Source organism: Lynx canadensis, chromosome A2 (genome assembly GCF_007474595.2).
Source record: "Lynx canadensis isolate LIC74 chromosome A2, mLynCan4.pri.v2, whole genome shotgun sequence".
In the NCBI taxonomy this organism is placed as follows: Eukaryota; Metazoa; Chordata; class Mammalia; order Carnivora; family Felidae; genus Lynx; species Lynx canadensis.
Window position 1 is genome coordinate 86,126,022 of NC_044304.2, and position 14,706 is coordinate 86,140,727.

At 37.9% G+C, this 14,706-nt stretch overlaps 1 protein-coding gene across 1 annotated transcript in view; it reads right to left on the reverse strand.

Moving 5' to 3' along the window:
• The window catches only part of CACNA2D1 (calcium voltage-gated channel auxiliary subunit alpha2delta 1), a 494,736-nt gene that overhangs the window by 445,478 nt on the left and 34,552 nt on the right, over positions 1 to 14,706 (reverse strand).

A 14,706-nucleotide genomic window follows, 5' to 3' on the forward strand; every position in this document is an offset into this window, starting at 1 on the left:
CATGCTTGGAAGTGCCAAGGGTGGCAAATTTTATTTATGAAGTTATGTTATATCGATATGATGATCCAACAATGAACGTTACCATGAAAATACCAGGTTTCGCTATCCTGAATTGCCTCTTCATTCTCTGAGGAGGCACTCAGATGGCCAGGAGGGATAACTAATAAAAACCTATCTTTCCTACAAGAGTTCAGACATCTTCCATTTCAAAATACCTGAGACCACAGCAGTAAGAATTTTGTTACTTCTTCAGCTAGATGCAAATGCGACGTAGCAAAGAAAACTAAATACATTAGAATCACATAAATTGTTCATGTATACAGTGAAGGTTGCTCAGTTCAAATTTAAATCAGAGTTAATCTCCTCATCTGACTTTCCACTGGCAGAGAAAGAAATACATGAAAACAGGGAAGAAGTACTGACTTTCTCCTTATAAATTCACTTTTCTTCCATGAATTAGAAAATATTCTACAAATTTCACTATATTTGACAATCAAAGGTGGTGGCTACGGTATTGTTTTGGTTTGGCTTCCTTTACCAGGGGTGACATGGAGGTATGACTGGCTAGAGAACAGGTTAGAAAATAAATTCCAGATGTTCTAACCACCGGTACACTGTTCTGAGAGCAAAATGCACAAAACCGCAAGAATCTGTGCAAGTTGGCTGTTCATGTTTTAGAATATTTTCCATCTCACATACGATCCGCGAAGGCCAGAGCATCGATGCTCTGGGCAGCTCTAGGGTAGTCAAGAGAACAGCAGTAGGACGTAGGCGAGGAGGCAAAGAACAGTCAGCAAAATTTAGGGGCGTCAAAGATCACCAAACTTGAGGCTCACTTGCTTCCCCAGGGTGGCATTTTCATCTCAGGAACATAAAAAGCAAAGAAAGACTGGCTTGAAATTAATATGAGGCTCTGTACAGTGTTCACCTTTTGCAGACAAGATGAGAATACATAAATTCACTCTAAAGGTAGTCTGTTCATAATCTTGCCTTAAGAATTGATAATCTAAACTTTGTTCTCCAGAAAAGAATTGTAAGAAATTATGCAATAGAAAACAAAATTTAAGGTAAATCAGACAACAAGAATGGAAGATTTTTTTTCATGTTTATTTGTTTACTTTGAGAGAGTGGGGGAAAGGCAGAGAGAGAGAGAATCCCAAGTAGGCTCTGCGCTGCCAGCATGAAGTCCGACGCGGGCCTCGATTTCACAAACCGTGAGATCATGACCTGTGTGGAATCAAGAATGCAATGCTTAACTGACAGAGCCACCCAGGTGCCCCAAAAGATTATTTTTAAATCCATAGACTATTTGCTTTTATAGACAGCTATCACTTTGGCTGTCATTTGTACCCCAAACATTTTAATGCACACTAGAGATCTGAATCCTCACAATAGGTGTATCGGACAAAAAAATGTATTCCAAATATCACTTATTTATTACATAATACTCTGATTTTTTTATAAAGATTTCCTGATTCTTTACTTCATCTCCATCTTTAAATATTTGTTGCATGATCGGGGCGCCTGGGTGGCACAGTCGGTTAAGCGTCCGACTTCAGCCAGGTCACGATCTCGCGGTCCGTGAGTTCAAGCCCCGCGTCGGGCTCTGGGCTGATGGCTCAGAGCCTGGAGCCTGTTTCCGATTCTGTGTCTCCCTCTCTCTCTGCCCCTCCCCCGTTCATGCTCTGTCTCTCTCTGTCCCAAAAATAAATAAACGTTGAAAAAAAAAATTTTTTAAATAAATAAATAAATAAATAAATAAATAAATAAATATTTGTTGCATGAATAAAGCTGCATTTACGTGCACAGTAATATAAGGTATTGTCTCTACTAGAACAATCTCCCAGTCTCCCTCCCCCACAACCTTCTCATTACGCAGTTGGCCCACTTTGCTGAGAGTTGGGTTTAATGCCTCATTCTCACCTGATGTGGGACCATACAAACTCTAGTTCTTGGTTCCCAGATTTAAAATACAGGTAGCAATACCTAAATTACTGGGTTGTTAGAGGAATTACAGAAACTAGTATATGTAAAACTAGTATATGTAAAACTAGTATATGTAAAAACTAGTATATGTAAAACAGAAACTAGTATATAGTATATAGTATAAGCAAGCAGATAAGTTAAATATATCTCACACGCTATTCTGTATTGTTATTTAAGTTTTCAAAGATGGACATCAGGATCTCAGAGAAGATAGGGGTAGCAGGAATTTCTCTAGGATCTTAAGGGGTTAGGATAGGACAAGCAAAATCAAGATGAACTAACGCTGCAGAAATCTGCCAAGGTTTACAGAGAGAGCTAGGTGGGTGTGACTCATCTGAATGACAATCAGCAGAACATTTTCCTTTTAAATTTCTTTTAATGCTTATTTCTATTTGAGAGAAACAAAGAGCGCGAGCAGGGGAGGGGCAGAGAGAGAAGGAGAATCTGAAGCAGGCTCCAGGCTCTGAGCTGTCAGCACAGAGCTGGAGGCAGGCCTCAAACTCAAGAAAATCCCAAGAGCCAAAGTGGGAGGCTTAACCAACTGAGCCACCTAGGAGCCCCTCAGTAAGACATTTTAATGTCCTCAAAGTCAGTGAAAGAAGCTGCAGAAGAAAGACTGGAGAGACCAATTCTTCTCTTAGGTCTCAACCTGCATTTAACAAGAAGTTAGGTTACTGGTCCTTACCTATGTGCTAACCTTCATATTCTCTTGGAGTACAAGAAAACCCTGTTGGGAAAGATGAATATTCATTCTCCCTGCTTTCAAGCAAGTGTACAAACCTAGAGTTGAAGTAGAGTGGAGAACTGAGAGACTCTTTAGGATTCCTTAAAACAGGTCTTAAGAACTACATCATCGACAAGCAAAAGCCAATTAGCAAAGAACTGAATAGCAAAGAAGCAAAATACTACTTCTAAAAAAAAAAAAAAAAAAGTATTTAGTCATCAGTTACCGTGAACGGGTACAGTTCCAGAGATCTCGGGAAGCCTGACCCCCACCTCCCCTGCACAAACGACTTGAAAGACATCCTTTTTCCCTTGAGGTGCTTTCCGTCCGTTATTGGATGGCACCTCCCCCACACTCATAAGTATAAAAGTATGTACCCAATGTTAATCAATGAATAGAATAACAGTTATAACACTAAAATAAATTTTGTAATGTTAATCATAGCAATTGCTTTCAAAGAAGTATTCTTTTACATGGTGCAGTACCTCTGTATGCGAAGGCTGATTTTATTTAAGGTTGATGCTGTCAGGACATTCACTCTTTTTTCCCACTACAAAAACATAAAAGGACCTTCTTCCAAGGTACACTGTGTAGAAAAGTTGGGGGGGGGGGCCGGAACTGCCAAAAAGCTGTACTTCTAAGCAAGACAACTGGCCCATTAACAAATGTCTCCGTCAGTATTTTACCATCTGCTGTTTGCTCTGTACTTGTCAATATTGAGCATCACTCACAGTTCATATGACCGTATAAACTCTCAGAAAGCAGATTACCAAGGTAAAAAAAAAAAGCAAATTCAAAGATGGTTTTAGAATGTGACAACACATTCACCACGCAAGTGTATAATTAAATGATTAGGAAGTCTACAAGCTTCATGTGTCAGGAGGAAATTCCTCATAATTTCTAACGGTGGATTAAATAGGACTGGCAAGTTATGCAATCCTGTCTCTACTTCTCCCCCTGACTCACCTGACTTTTTACCCACTCATCCAATTCAGAAGCCTCAGCTTACCCACATTAACCTGCTCAAATTCAAAACACAGGGAAATTTTAATTATTGACATCAAAAAGGGAAATCAATATTATGGAAAGCCAGGAGAATGTACAGCACAAAAAATATTATATTTGGCCTTTAAAGACCTTAACTGTTTTCACACAACAGACTTTTTCCCCTTATGTTTTGCTTCTTTGCATAGATTCAAACCAAACAGAAAGCAGGGTTTGTTTGCAGAGATAAAGTTGGTGGTCCTACATGGCAGGATTTAATTTTTTTTAATATTTATTTATTTCTGAGAGAGAGAGAGAGAGAGAGAGAGAGAGAGCAGGGAAGGGGCAGAGAGAGAGGGAGACACAGAAGCCAAAGCAGGCTCCAGGGTCTGAGCTGTCAGCAAAAAGGCTGATGAGGGGCTAAAACTCACAACCATGAGATCATGACCAGAGCCAAAGTAGAACACTTAACCAACTGAGCCACCCAGGTGCCCCCCTATATGATGGGATTTAAAGGGAGCTGGAAAAATCAACTTCCTTCCCACCTGCAATTAGTCATTCCTTGTTTTATACAACTTTTTCTTTCCTGAAATATTGTTTTATTTTAAAATGCCCCTGTGAGGGTTGACAGGTTAAATCACTATCAGTTTAAAATGAATGAATTTATTATGATTGAGAAGATAAAACAATACATGAACAATAACCGACTCGGGAAAACAGGAGAATTATTGCATCCTGTCTCATGTCAATGCACAAATTCTATTTACAGATGTTTCTCCTTGGATTTAAATATTCAAGTGCCTCTGTAAGTCATTAGAAAACAGCAAAGGTAAGAAACAAATATATTAGCCTTTTACCTTGAAAGATAATACTCCCCCTTTCTTAGTAATATTCTGGAAATGGTATCAATTTGATCTTATTATCAATACCATGAGTTTTACAAATGTGAGGTTATAAGTAATCTGTCTTCCAGCTCATTCCTGTAAGATCTGAATATGATAAAATCTCATACCTACACAAAGAAAAAAAGAAAGAGAGAGAAAGAAAGAAAGAAAGGAAAGGAAGGCAGGCAGGCAATATCACTTGAATTACCTTGAAACAGCGTCTGCATGTAAAATTTTTACCTATATACAGACATGTACTATTTTAATGAAGTAATGGAAATGAAGGTCATCTTGCAAACACAACGAACAAATGCTAAGTATGTTCTGAATATAAAGGAAGCAGAATCTGTGCTAAAGGCTACAGAGACACGTTCAAATCAGACAAGGGCTCAAATAATAGTAATGAATCCATATAAAAAAAATACAGACAAATAAAAACACCTAATAAAATATACGTTTAAATTTGTAAGATTAAAAATAATATTTAATCCCTTGGGTATTTTATTCCAATGTAGTAGCAAACAAAAATGTATTTTCTACACATTCTTAAATTATTTTAATGTAATCAAAACTAAGACTTGAAAAAAATTATCCAGCAAGTAAAATCCATTTAGAAGAATATTTGCCAATGACAGCACCCTCTTGGGCATAACTACTAAATGCTGCATTGTATGTAAACTAGAGCTTTCATTTGTGTTTTCATGACATAAAGAATCAGACTTAAAAAAAACTGTGAAAAGAAATATTTATTCTTGATATTCAGAAATGTAAAATCAAATAAACCTGCAAAATAACTAGCCACTTGAGTTGCTGATATATGTACATATATATAATTTATATACAATTTCTTATTTATAGGCAGACATCTTACAGATTCCTAATGAAATATGAATGAGAAAAGAGCAGAAACAACCCTTTATTGAAATAAGAATTGGGGAGCAGTTGAAAGTTTAAGTGAAAAGGACTGAAAAAAAAATGCCAAAGGTCAAAAGTGAAAAACACTTATTGAACCTTTGGTAGGAGGCAAATATACACTGCAAGGAATACTGAGAAAAGATGTTCAATTCCTATTCTCAAATAATAGATAAGAAAAATTTAATAAAATAAAGTACATTAAGCACATCACTAGAGACAAGTACAAGGTCGAATGGGACCCAGAGGAATGTTTGATTAACTCTGGAGCAAAGGGGGAATTGGAGGGGGTCAAGGAGGGCTGCAGGTGGACAGAGTTCTGGACAGTCTATCTGATTTTCAAATCAGAATTCAGAAATTATTTTCATAGTCCTTTGCTCCTCTTTATAAATTTTAAATAGCTTACAAGAAAAGTGACCCAGGAAAAAGAAAAAGAGAAAGAGAGAGGGAAGGAACAAAGAAAGAAGGAAAAAAGAGAGAAGAAGGAAAGGAGAACAGAAGGAGAAGATAGGAAGGGAAGAAGAGAAGAAAGAAATGGGGAAAATACTGAAATTATCATATTAAAATTTATCATAGATAAAATCTGTCATACAAAGATGACAAGTAGGTGGGTGGGTGGGTGGATGGATAGATAGATAAAGTAGGTAGGTAGGTAAGTAGGTACTTAGCAGGTCAGGAAAGAGACAAAAAGAGATTATCAACCTCCAAGATCATTTGCCAATTAGTCTAATGCACAAACATTTTTTGAGAGCAATGTATCTTGCATATAGAACAAAGAATAAGGACCATTCCCAAAGGAGCAACATGTACAAGTTTATTTGGGGGAGATTTTAGGGGCTTGTTTGGTTTTGGTGTCTGGTTTGTTTTCCTAGGATCCTTTCTATTTAAAAAAAAAAAAAAAGATTTCTCAAAAAAAATAACAAACATGTCTGGCTACTATTAACATTGACTATATTATAAAGTTCCTAAGCCCTGATCATATTGGAAGCTCTGAGCTTCCAAATTAGTTTTATGTACTTGGGGTAGATAAATTACACATTAGCCATTACATTTAATTACCTATAGTTATTGCATATAAAACATGAAGAGGTAGAGAAGTAATAAGGAAGAGAAAAACCAAGCCATAGCACCAATGGCTTCAAGTTACTAGCTTCAAATTCAGAATAAACCCAAATATCAGAAGTAAACGAATCAAAGGCCATTTTCCTGTGAAAGGAGGGGAAAAAAAACAAAACAGTAAGTATAACAGGAAAAGAATCAAAGAGGTTTAAAGCCACTTCAAACCTTTATTAGTGAGGAGAACATAAACCTATTACTCCCCTCTCTGTTTTACTAAATAGAACCACCAGATTCTAACACACTTTATCAGAATGGAGTCATTCTGCAAAACAACATCTCTCTTACTTGAAAGAGTTTACATTTTCTTGTCCTTTAAACCTCTCTCACCCTCAACCACAAAAATAGAAACTAACAATGAGAATCAGAATAAGTGACAGTAAAAACTAGCATTTCCCATTTCTCAGAAATTATGGGAAGTGGTCTACCTTTAAAGCACCTGATAGGCAGATAATGCAGGCATTCACTTTGCAGACGTATTTATTGAATGCCTATTACATATGTAGGATATTATTGTAGACATTAGGAATACTATATTGGACGAAAAAGACAAAAATTGCAACTCTGACAGACTCTACCATCTACAGGAGTAAAATGAGCTACAGAGAACTTAAAAGATAACTTGCTTAACATTGCATACTTACTGAGTGATTGACAAGGGCAATGTCAAGCGGTCTAATCCCAGTGCTCTTTCCTTTAACCATGCGCTTTGTTGCTATGGAAGTAAAATCATACTTGCCAGGGCTCGCACACGGCATTCTGCTTTTCAGACTGCAGATTTTTCCACTTAATATTATATTAGTAATTCAGTGTAATACAGTTATAGTTAAAAAAAAATAAACCTCTAAGCACAAAACTCACATTAAGTATGAAAAGCGAAAGCGTTTATTCTAAAAGTGTTTAAGGAAATAAACTGAGTATTATGTTGTTCACTGATATGAACTGTTGGTTACAATAAGTAATTTATTTGAGTACAATTAATAGTCTAAAGGAAGTTAGAATAGCATGCTTGTCTACCTGTACTTACAATACTATAGTTCAAACTTTGCTCAATGTTTAGTAGTAAGTGTATTTTCCTCGGCCTATAAAAATATCTTGTAGCAGAAGAACGTGATAAAGTCAGGCCAACAACTCATTTCAATAGTTTTCAGTCTCCTCCAATGTATGTAAAAAAATAAAGTGAGCAGGGGCGCCTGGGTGGCGCAGTCGGTTAAGCGTCCGACTTCAGCCAGGTCACGATCTCGCGGTCCGTGGGTTCGAGCCCCGCGTCGGGCTCTGGGCTGATGGCTCAGAGCCTGGAGCCTGTTTCCGATTCTGTGTCTCCCTCTCTCTCTGCCCCTCCCCCGTTCATGCTCTGTCTCTCTCTGTCCCAAAAATAAATAAACGTGGAAAAAAAAATTTTTAAAAAATAAAATAAAATAAAGTGAGCATAGGACACATTCCTTTTATTTTATTATTATTATTATTTATTTTTTTTTTTTTTAGAGAGAAGAGATGCCCTCTCTCTATCAAAATATATAAGTAAACTTTAAAAAAGCCTGGGGCACCTGGGTGGCTCAGTCGGTTAAGCATCCAACTCTTGATTTTGGCTCAGGTCATGATGTTGCCGTTCTTGAGTTCTAGTCCCGTGTTGGGCTCTGTGCCAACAGCATGGAGGCTGTTTGGGGTTGTCTCTCTCTCCCTTTCTCTCCCCCTTCATGTGTGCATGAATTCATTCATTCATTCATTCATTCTCTCTCTCTCTCCCTCTCTCCCACCCCCACCTCAAAAGTAAATAAATAAACTTGAAAAAAACAGACGCCCAACCGAGACACCTAGGTGCCCCCCCTTTGGAATTCTTTAGATCCTCTATTTCCTCCTTTCTGAATAGTTATGCACTTTCTGTATTTGTATTTACAACATTTTTAGATTGTGATTATCCTTAACAACATTCATTTTGCCTAAAATTGAGCATTTGAAAAATGCAAACGTCTGTGCTGATACAGCCCACAAACGAGTAGAAAACCTGAAGGTCTATCAGTGATTACAATTTAGTCAGTGTGTTAATGAAGTATTTACACAAAGGAAGAGCAATATTAGCAAAGATGGTGGCATTTCACGGTTTCTGACTACCAAAGTTTTTGAGAATATAGTCATAATAACGAACGTGCTAAGCACATATGACCTCAGTTAATCATCCTTGCCCTGTTTTGTGACAGGCAATGTTATACAAACGAGACACACAGAGGTTAAGCAACTTGCCAAAGTAACACAGTAGTGGAGTCAAGATTCCTATTGCTGACTAAATAAGACTTTCAACTGGGTCTTGAAAGATGAAACAGTTCTTAGTAGATGATAAAAGGGGCAAAAGACAAGCCAGGTGGTGGGAATTATACGACCAACAGCAGAGTGTCATGAGCAGGGGAAGGGACCGGTGAGACCAACCAGTAGGACAGGATTACAAGGTGGACAGAATGGCCAAGGCAAAGCCTTGGAGAGAGTCTGTGTCCAACTGCTCTTTCCCCTAAATATCTAGAGATGAAGTCAGTCCTTACACATCAGGACCGTAGGAGGCTGAGATCAGAGAACAGCCACTTCAGCACAAGAAAGGACTCAAAGACCTTAGAGCCCCTATCCTAACAGGGAGGAGACTCACAGAGGAGGAAACAGCACTTTGCAAGAGAAGGATCATGATTGCTTCAGGATTCTTATTGCAGCGAATCAGCTAACTTACTCTTCCCATATTAAAAACAAATACTCTGTTCAGAGAAGCTTATTTTCAACAATATCATTTTCAAGTCACAAGTTTATGGGTTTTTAAAAATTCTTTATTATTCACTATGTGTTGAATGACATATTTATTACATAAATACCATGTGTACACATGCATGTATATACACACTAATATATCCAGAGAAGTTAAATGCTGCTGTTGGACACATGACAAATAAAATAAACGTCATTTCAGAACCGCTTTCCTCATGTCTGAGTGAAATCTCACTACAAAATCACTGTAATTTTTCCTTCCTTCTTTGCTCCCATTCTCCCTCCCTTCATCTTTCCTTCTTCACCTCTTTCCTTCCTACCTTTTTTTTCCCTTCTCATTCTTTCTTTTAATTATAAATTGAGAGTTCTTTTGATATTGGAACAGAGACCTTTCTACATTGCAGTAATTCAAATCTAACCAAAACAATCACCAATATCGGGCCAGATTCTGATTATTATGAAATCAGGTTTCCAGCTTCAGCAAAGTCACAATCAGCACTGAAATCACTCGTGCTTCCACTCATTTCTTTTTATCTCTGTTGCGATTTAACAAAAACTGTGTGGGTTAACTAGCTATGTAGGAATTGAATTATGCTTACAAGATAGAAAAAGAATTTAGAAAAAATACTGTTCTTGGGTGTCTGGGTGGCTCAGTCGTTGAAGCATGTGACTTCGGCTCAGGTCATGATCTCAGGGTTGTTGCATCCGAGCCCCACACTGGGTGAGCTTGAGGCTTGCTTCAGGTGAGCCCCGCTTCTCTCTCTCTCTTTCCCTCACTCTCTTTCTTTCTGCCTCTCATACGATTGTCTCTCTCCCTCACTCCGCTCATTTTCATGCTCTCTCTCTCTCAAAAAAAAAAAAAAAAAAAAAGTAAAAGAAAAAGTCAAAGGAAAAAAATGTTAACAAGTTTCAGTTTATATTTCCCTTCTATAAACAGAGGGGGAAATTGGTGACAATCCCATGTTACAGGTTCAAATCCCTCTCTGTGTAAATGAGCAAAAAACTAAAAGGCTCCATCTCCCTTCTCACCTTCTTTTCTTTCCATTTTATAACCTCCATTTAAAAAAACATTTAAGCTCCAAAGTGGGGGTGCTTAGGAGAATCACTACAACTCACCTCTATCTTCTCTAGGTTAAACACACCTACAACTAATAGTGAGCATTCTACATTTAAGTCACCAACACACATTCTTCCAATTTTCCGGATTTATAGCACAATTCATTCATTTATTCAGCTATGTTTCTCTGACACCCACCACATGCCAGCTATTGTGTTAGGCATTAGAAATAAAAGATAAGTGGCGCCTAGGTAGCTCAATCAGTTGAGCGCCCGAATTTGGCTCAGGTCATGATCTCAATGTTTATGAGTTCAAGTCCCGCGTCAGTTTAAGAACTGCCAATAAATGTATCTTTGTATTAGTAGGAGTGTTTTTGTTAGCGAGAGACAGAAAACCCAAATTGTTAACTCATTTAATAGAAATTATTTTTGTGAAAGAATCACAGAGGGAAAGAATCAGCTGTAAAAGAGAAGAAGACATGAACAAAAGAGCTGGGCAGGACAGGCAAAGGAACGGTATATGCAAACTCACAGAGCCAGTAGTTCGGCGGTAGCTTCTATTTTTCAGTGTACAACAGCAATCACCATTTAATCCAGAGCCTTCCATGTCCCAGACACCCGCACCTTATTACCCTCACAATATATTTATGGCTATATTAAAGTTGTTCCATTTTTTAAAATGATGAAGTGAGACCAGAATGAAATCTTTCAATCTTAACAAACAGGTCAAGGCCAACGAGTTGAACTTGATCCTGTAAGCAATGCAATCCACTGAAATTCTTCAAATAGAGAAGGAGCATGGTCACATGTTTGTCTTTGCTTGCTTGTTTTTTAAGATACTGGACAGCAATGTGGAGGACAGAATGTGGGATTTGGTGACAATGTTAACATATTATTTTTAATAACAAAATGCCCTAAGAGGTGGAAAAGGCTTCCTCTAAGCCAGGATCACTGGGGACAGAAAATGGGGTAAGGAAAAGATGTGGTAGCCCATTTGGGTACGAGGGGTACAGAAGAGCATAAAAAAGGGAAGTCCTGGTGAGCCTAGGTTTCCTAGCTTAGAACACTGCAAGGGTGATGCCGACAGCCAAGAGAAAAGGAAGACTGGATAAGAAAGGATGGGGTGGAGAGTGCTCTAGTTTTGAACTCGTTAAGTACATTCTTGGTGATACTCAAGGCAAGATAGCCAGATGATAACCAGACCCTGATTGAAGGTCCTAAAGGTAACACGTTTAAGAACTGCCAATAAATGTATCTTTGTATTAGTAGGAGTGTTTTTGTTAGCGAGAGACAGAAAACCCAAATTGCTAACTCATTTAATAGAATTATTTTTAGCTTACTTGTTAAAAATCTCTAAAGATAACAAGGACTTCAAGTGTGCTTTAATTAGGACTCAGTTCTTTCTCTGCAGTTATTTCCACACTGCCTTCTTCCCTGTATCATGTCATGACGTTTTCCATTAGGGTAGCAAGATCATATAACAATCCCCAACTTTACACGTATCCTACAAATTTCAGAAGATAAATTTTCTTTTCTCTACCTATTGAAAAACAACCCTAGACATCCTTCTAAACCAACTTGCATGTAATTCCCACCATTGTCGAGACGGATGGGATTGCACTGATTAGCTTGGAATTGGAACTATATAGATACCATAGTGGGGGGAATGCAGAATAAACGCTGGGGAAGCAATCCCAGTGTCCCCCTCGATTCCAAGGCTGACAGTGGTTTATCATTCCATTACCTTTAGTGAAAAACTTTTTAAATCACAGCTGAGAAAAAAAAAAAAAAAAAAAAAACAAGTATTGTGCTAAGATTTCTTGACTTCTTAAAATTGCCTGAACTTCAAATATCACCCAAGTCCAACCAAACACCTTGCCAGATGTAGTGACAATGGAAATATGGAAGTTATATGACAAAATATATTAGCAATGTAAGCGCTGAATAGTTTTCATGTGAAGGGATAACATCTAGTGCTGTTAACTGAGAATTCACTTTCTTCTCCCTTTCTCTGCTACTCACCCTCTAATCCCTGTACTGAGTCAGTAGTCAAAGGAGGATACCAGAGTACACAAACCAAAGAGGCAAATTCTTGGATGGGAGTTCTCAATAATTTCTTGACACATGGAAGTGGCTGCCAGACACCAGTGACCTGAAGGAACCTCATGGTTGCAATGAGAAGGACACAGAGTGACATGCGCAGGAACATGCATATCTAAGGATCTGCAGTGGGGACAAGGGTCAAACCAGATTAGCTCCCTTTCACAGGATAGTAGATGAACGCTTCATTTCCAAAGTTTAGAAGCTTAATCGCCACCCCTTGTTCAAATGGATTAGGGGAGAATCCTTATAATTGAGTGAGGTTAGTTGTAAGTGTAAATGTAAGCTTCCATTCTCTATGGTCATTCATAAGGCTCATATTTAAAATTTAATTGCAGAGGAATAAATATAGTTAGATGTCTTACATACTTACTTTTATATGCATTACAGAAAAATTACTGAAAGCCACATTCTTTAATTCCACATTTGGCACGATGAGATAACTTTAACAACTAACTCACTTTTCACACCCTCAGTGAATACGAACTTTACTCTGCAGAAAAGAAAACCATGAGACTGTGCTGTATGTATCACGTAGTTCCCCTCCGTGGTCAACAGAAAAAGATATTTGCTGGATCAGTGAAGTCCAGCGAGAGCAGTGATTTGCCAAATATGACCCATCAGGGCACTGGGAATTTCGGATTCGATTTCAGCATTTGTTACTGTCACTCAAGTACTAAATCTATATTTACTTGGGGCAGTGAGTGGAGATTTAAATAGAAGAATCCAAATCATCCAAGAATCTTTCCTTTCCTGAGTTAGCTGATTTTGAGAATTATTCTCATTGAGCTCGAGTGTTTCAAAACTGGTCACATAAAATTCTATTGATACTACAATAATTTTTTTAAGGTAAAATGGGAGGGTTAGCAAAAAATATTGATATTTTCTTTAACGTTTTTTAAATTATCCGATTAATCATTTCAGTCACTGTTCTTAGGGGTTCCTAAATATAAAATATGTCCAAAGGCATAAGTTTCAATATATTGAAAGGCAAGAAGTGCTCTAAATTTGGGACGCCTGGGTGGCTCAGTCAGTTAAGTGTCCGACTCTAGCTCAGGTCACGATCTCACAGTTTGTGAGCTTGAGCCCCACGTCAGGCTCTGTGCTGACAGCTCAGAGCCTGGAGACTGCTTCGGATTCTGGCCTCCCTCTCTCTCTCTCTCTGCCCCTCCCCGGCTCACGCTCTGTCCCTCTTTCTCTCTCTCCCTCTAGAAAATAAACATTAAAAAAAAAGGTTGTTAAAAAAGAAGTGCTCTAAATTTAAAAGTGAAAATGGAGACTCCAGGGTGGCTCAGTTGGTTAAGCAGTTCAAGTCTGAATCTTGATTTTGGCTCAGGTCATGATCTCACAGTCGGTGAGAGCAAGCCCCACATTGGGCTCCATGCTGGGCAAGGAGCCTGCTTTAGATTCTCTCTCTCCCTCTGATCTTCTCCCATTCATGCTCTCTATCTCTCTCTATCTCTCAAAAAATATAAATAAATAAATAAATAAATAAATAAATAAATAAATAAATATTTAACTTAAAAACAAAAAAAGTAAAGATGCATGACTTAAGACAATCACAACATGAAAATAATAGAACATTAACACATTTGTAAATGTGTTTACTAAATGTGCTAGAATTTAGCAGAATCATTTTTAAAAAGACATAAAATTAAGATTTAAAATCAATATGCCAATTAGGATACACAAATAAGTCCAACTGATGCAAACAGAATTCTATTTCCAAAGCCAGGGAAACTACTTCATTTCTAAGTAAAGGCAGGGTAACATTCCTGGGCAAAAACAGAAACAAAAACAATCTAAAACAACTGACTAAAACTACAGGAGCTGATCAACAGGAAAAGGAAGGACAAAGTCTGGGAATTCATACTGGGGCTGAGGGGCCAGGAGCAATGTTGTTGGTGGAATTCAGAAAGGGATCCCAAAGGCTATGGCTCAGTATGTACTTCTGTATTTATATAATGCAAATGATCACGTGTATAACTGGAACTACTTTTCAAATATGGGGATTACGGTTTGAATGCTGTTTGTTGGAAGACATTCCCCAACCTACCATCAAAGAGCATCATAGTCTCAACTCTCTTCACATTTGGGTTCACAGTTTGTATTCTTGTGCTATAATTAAAAGGAAAAAGATGTCACTAATGGGGGAGTTGGTACATGTGTCCAGGCACAGGGTTTATGGGAAATCTTGGT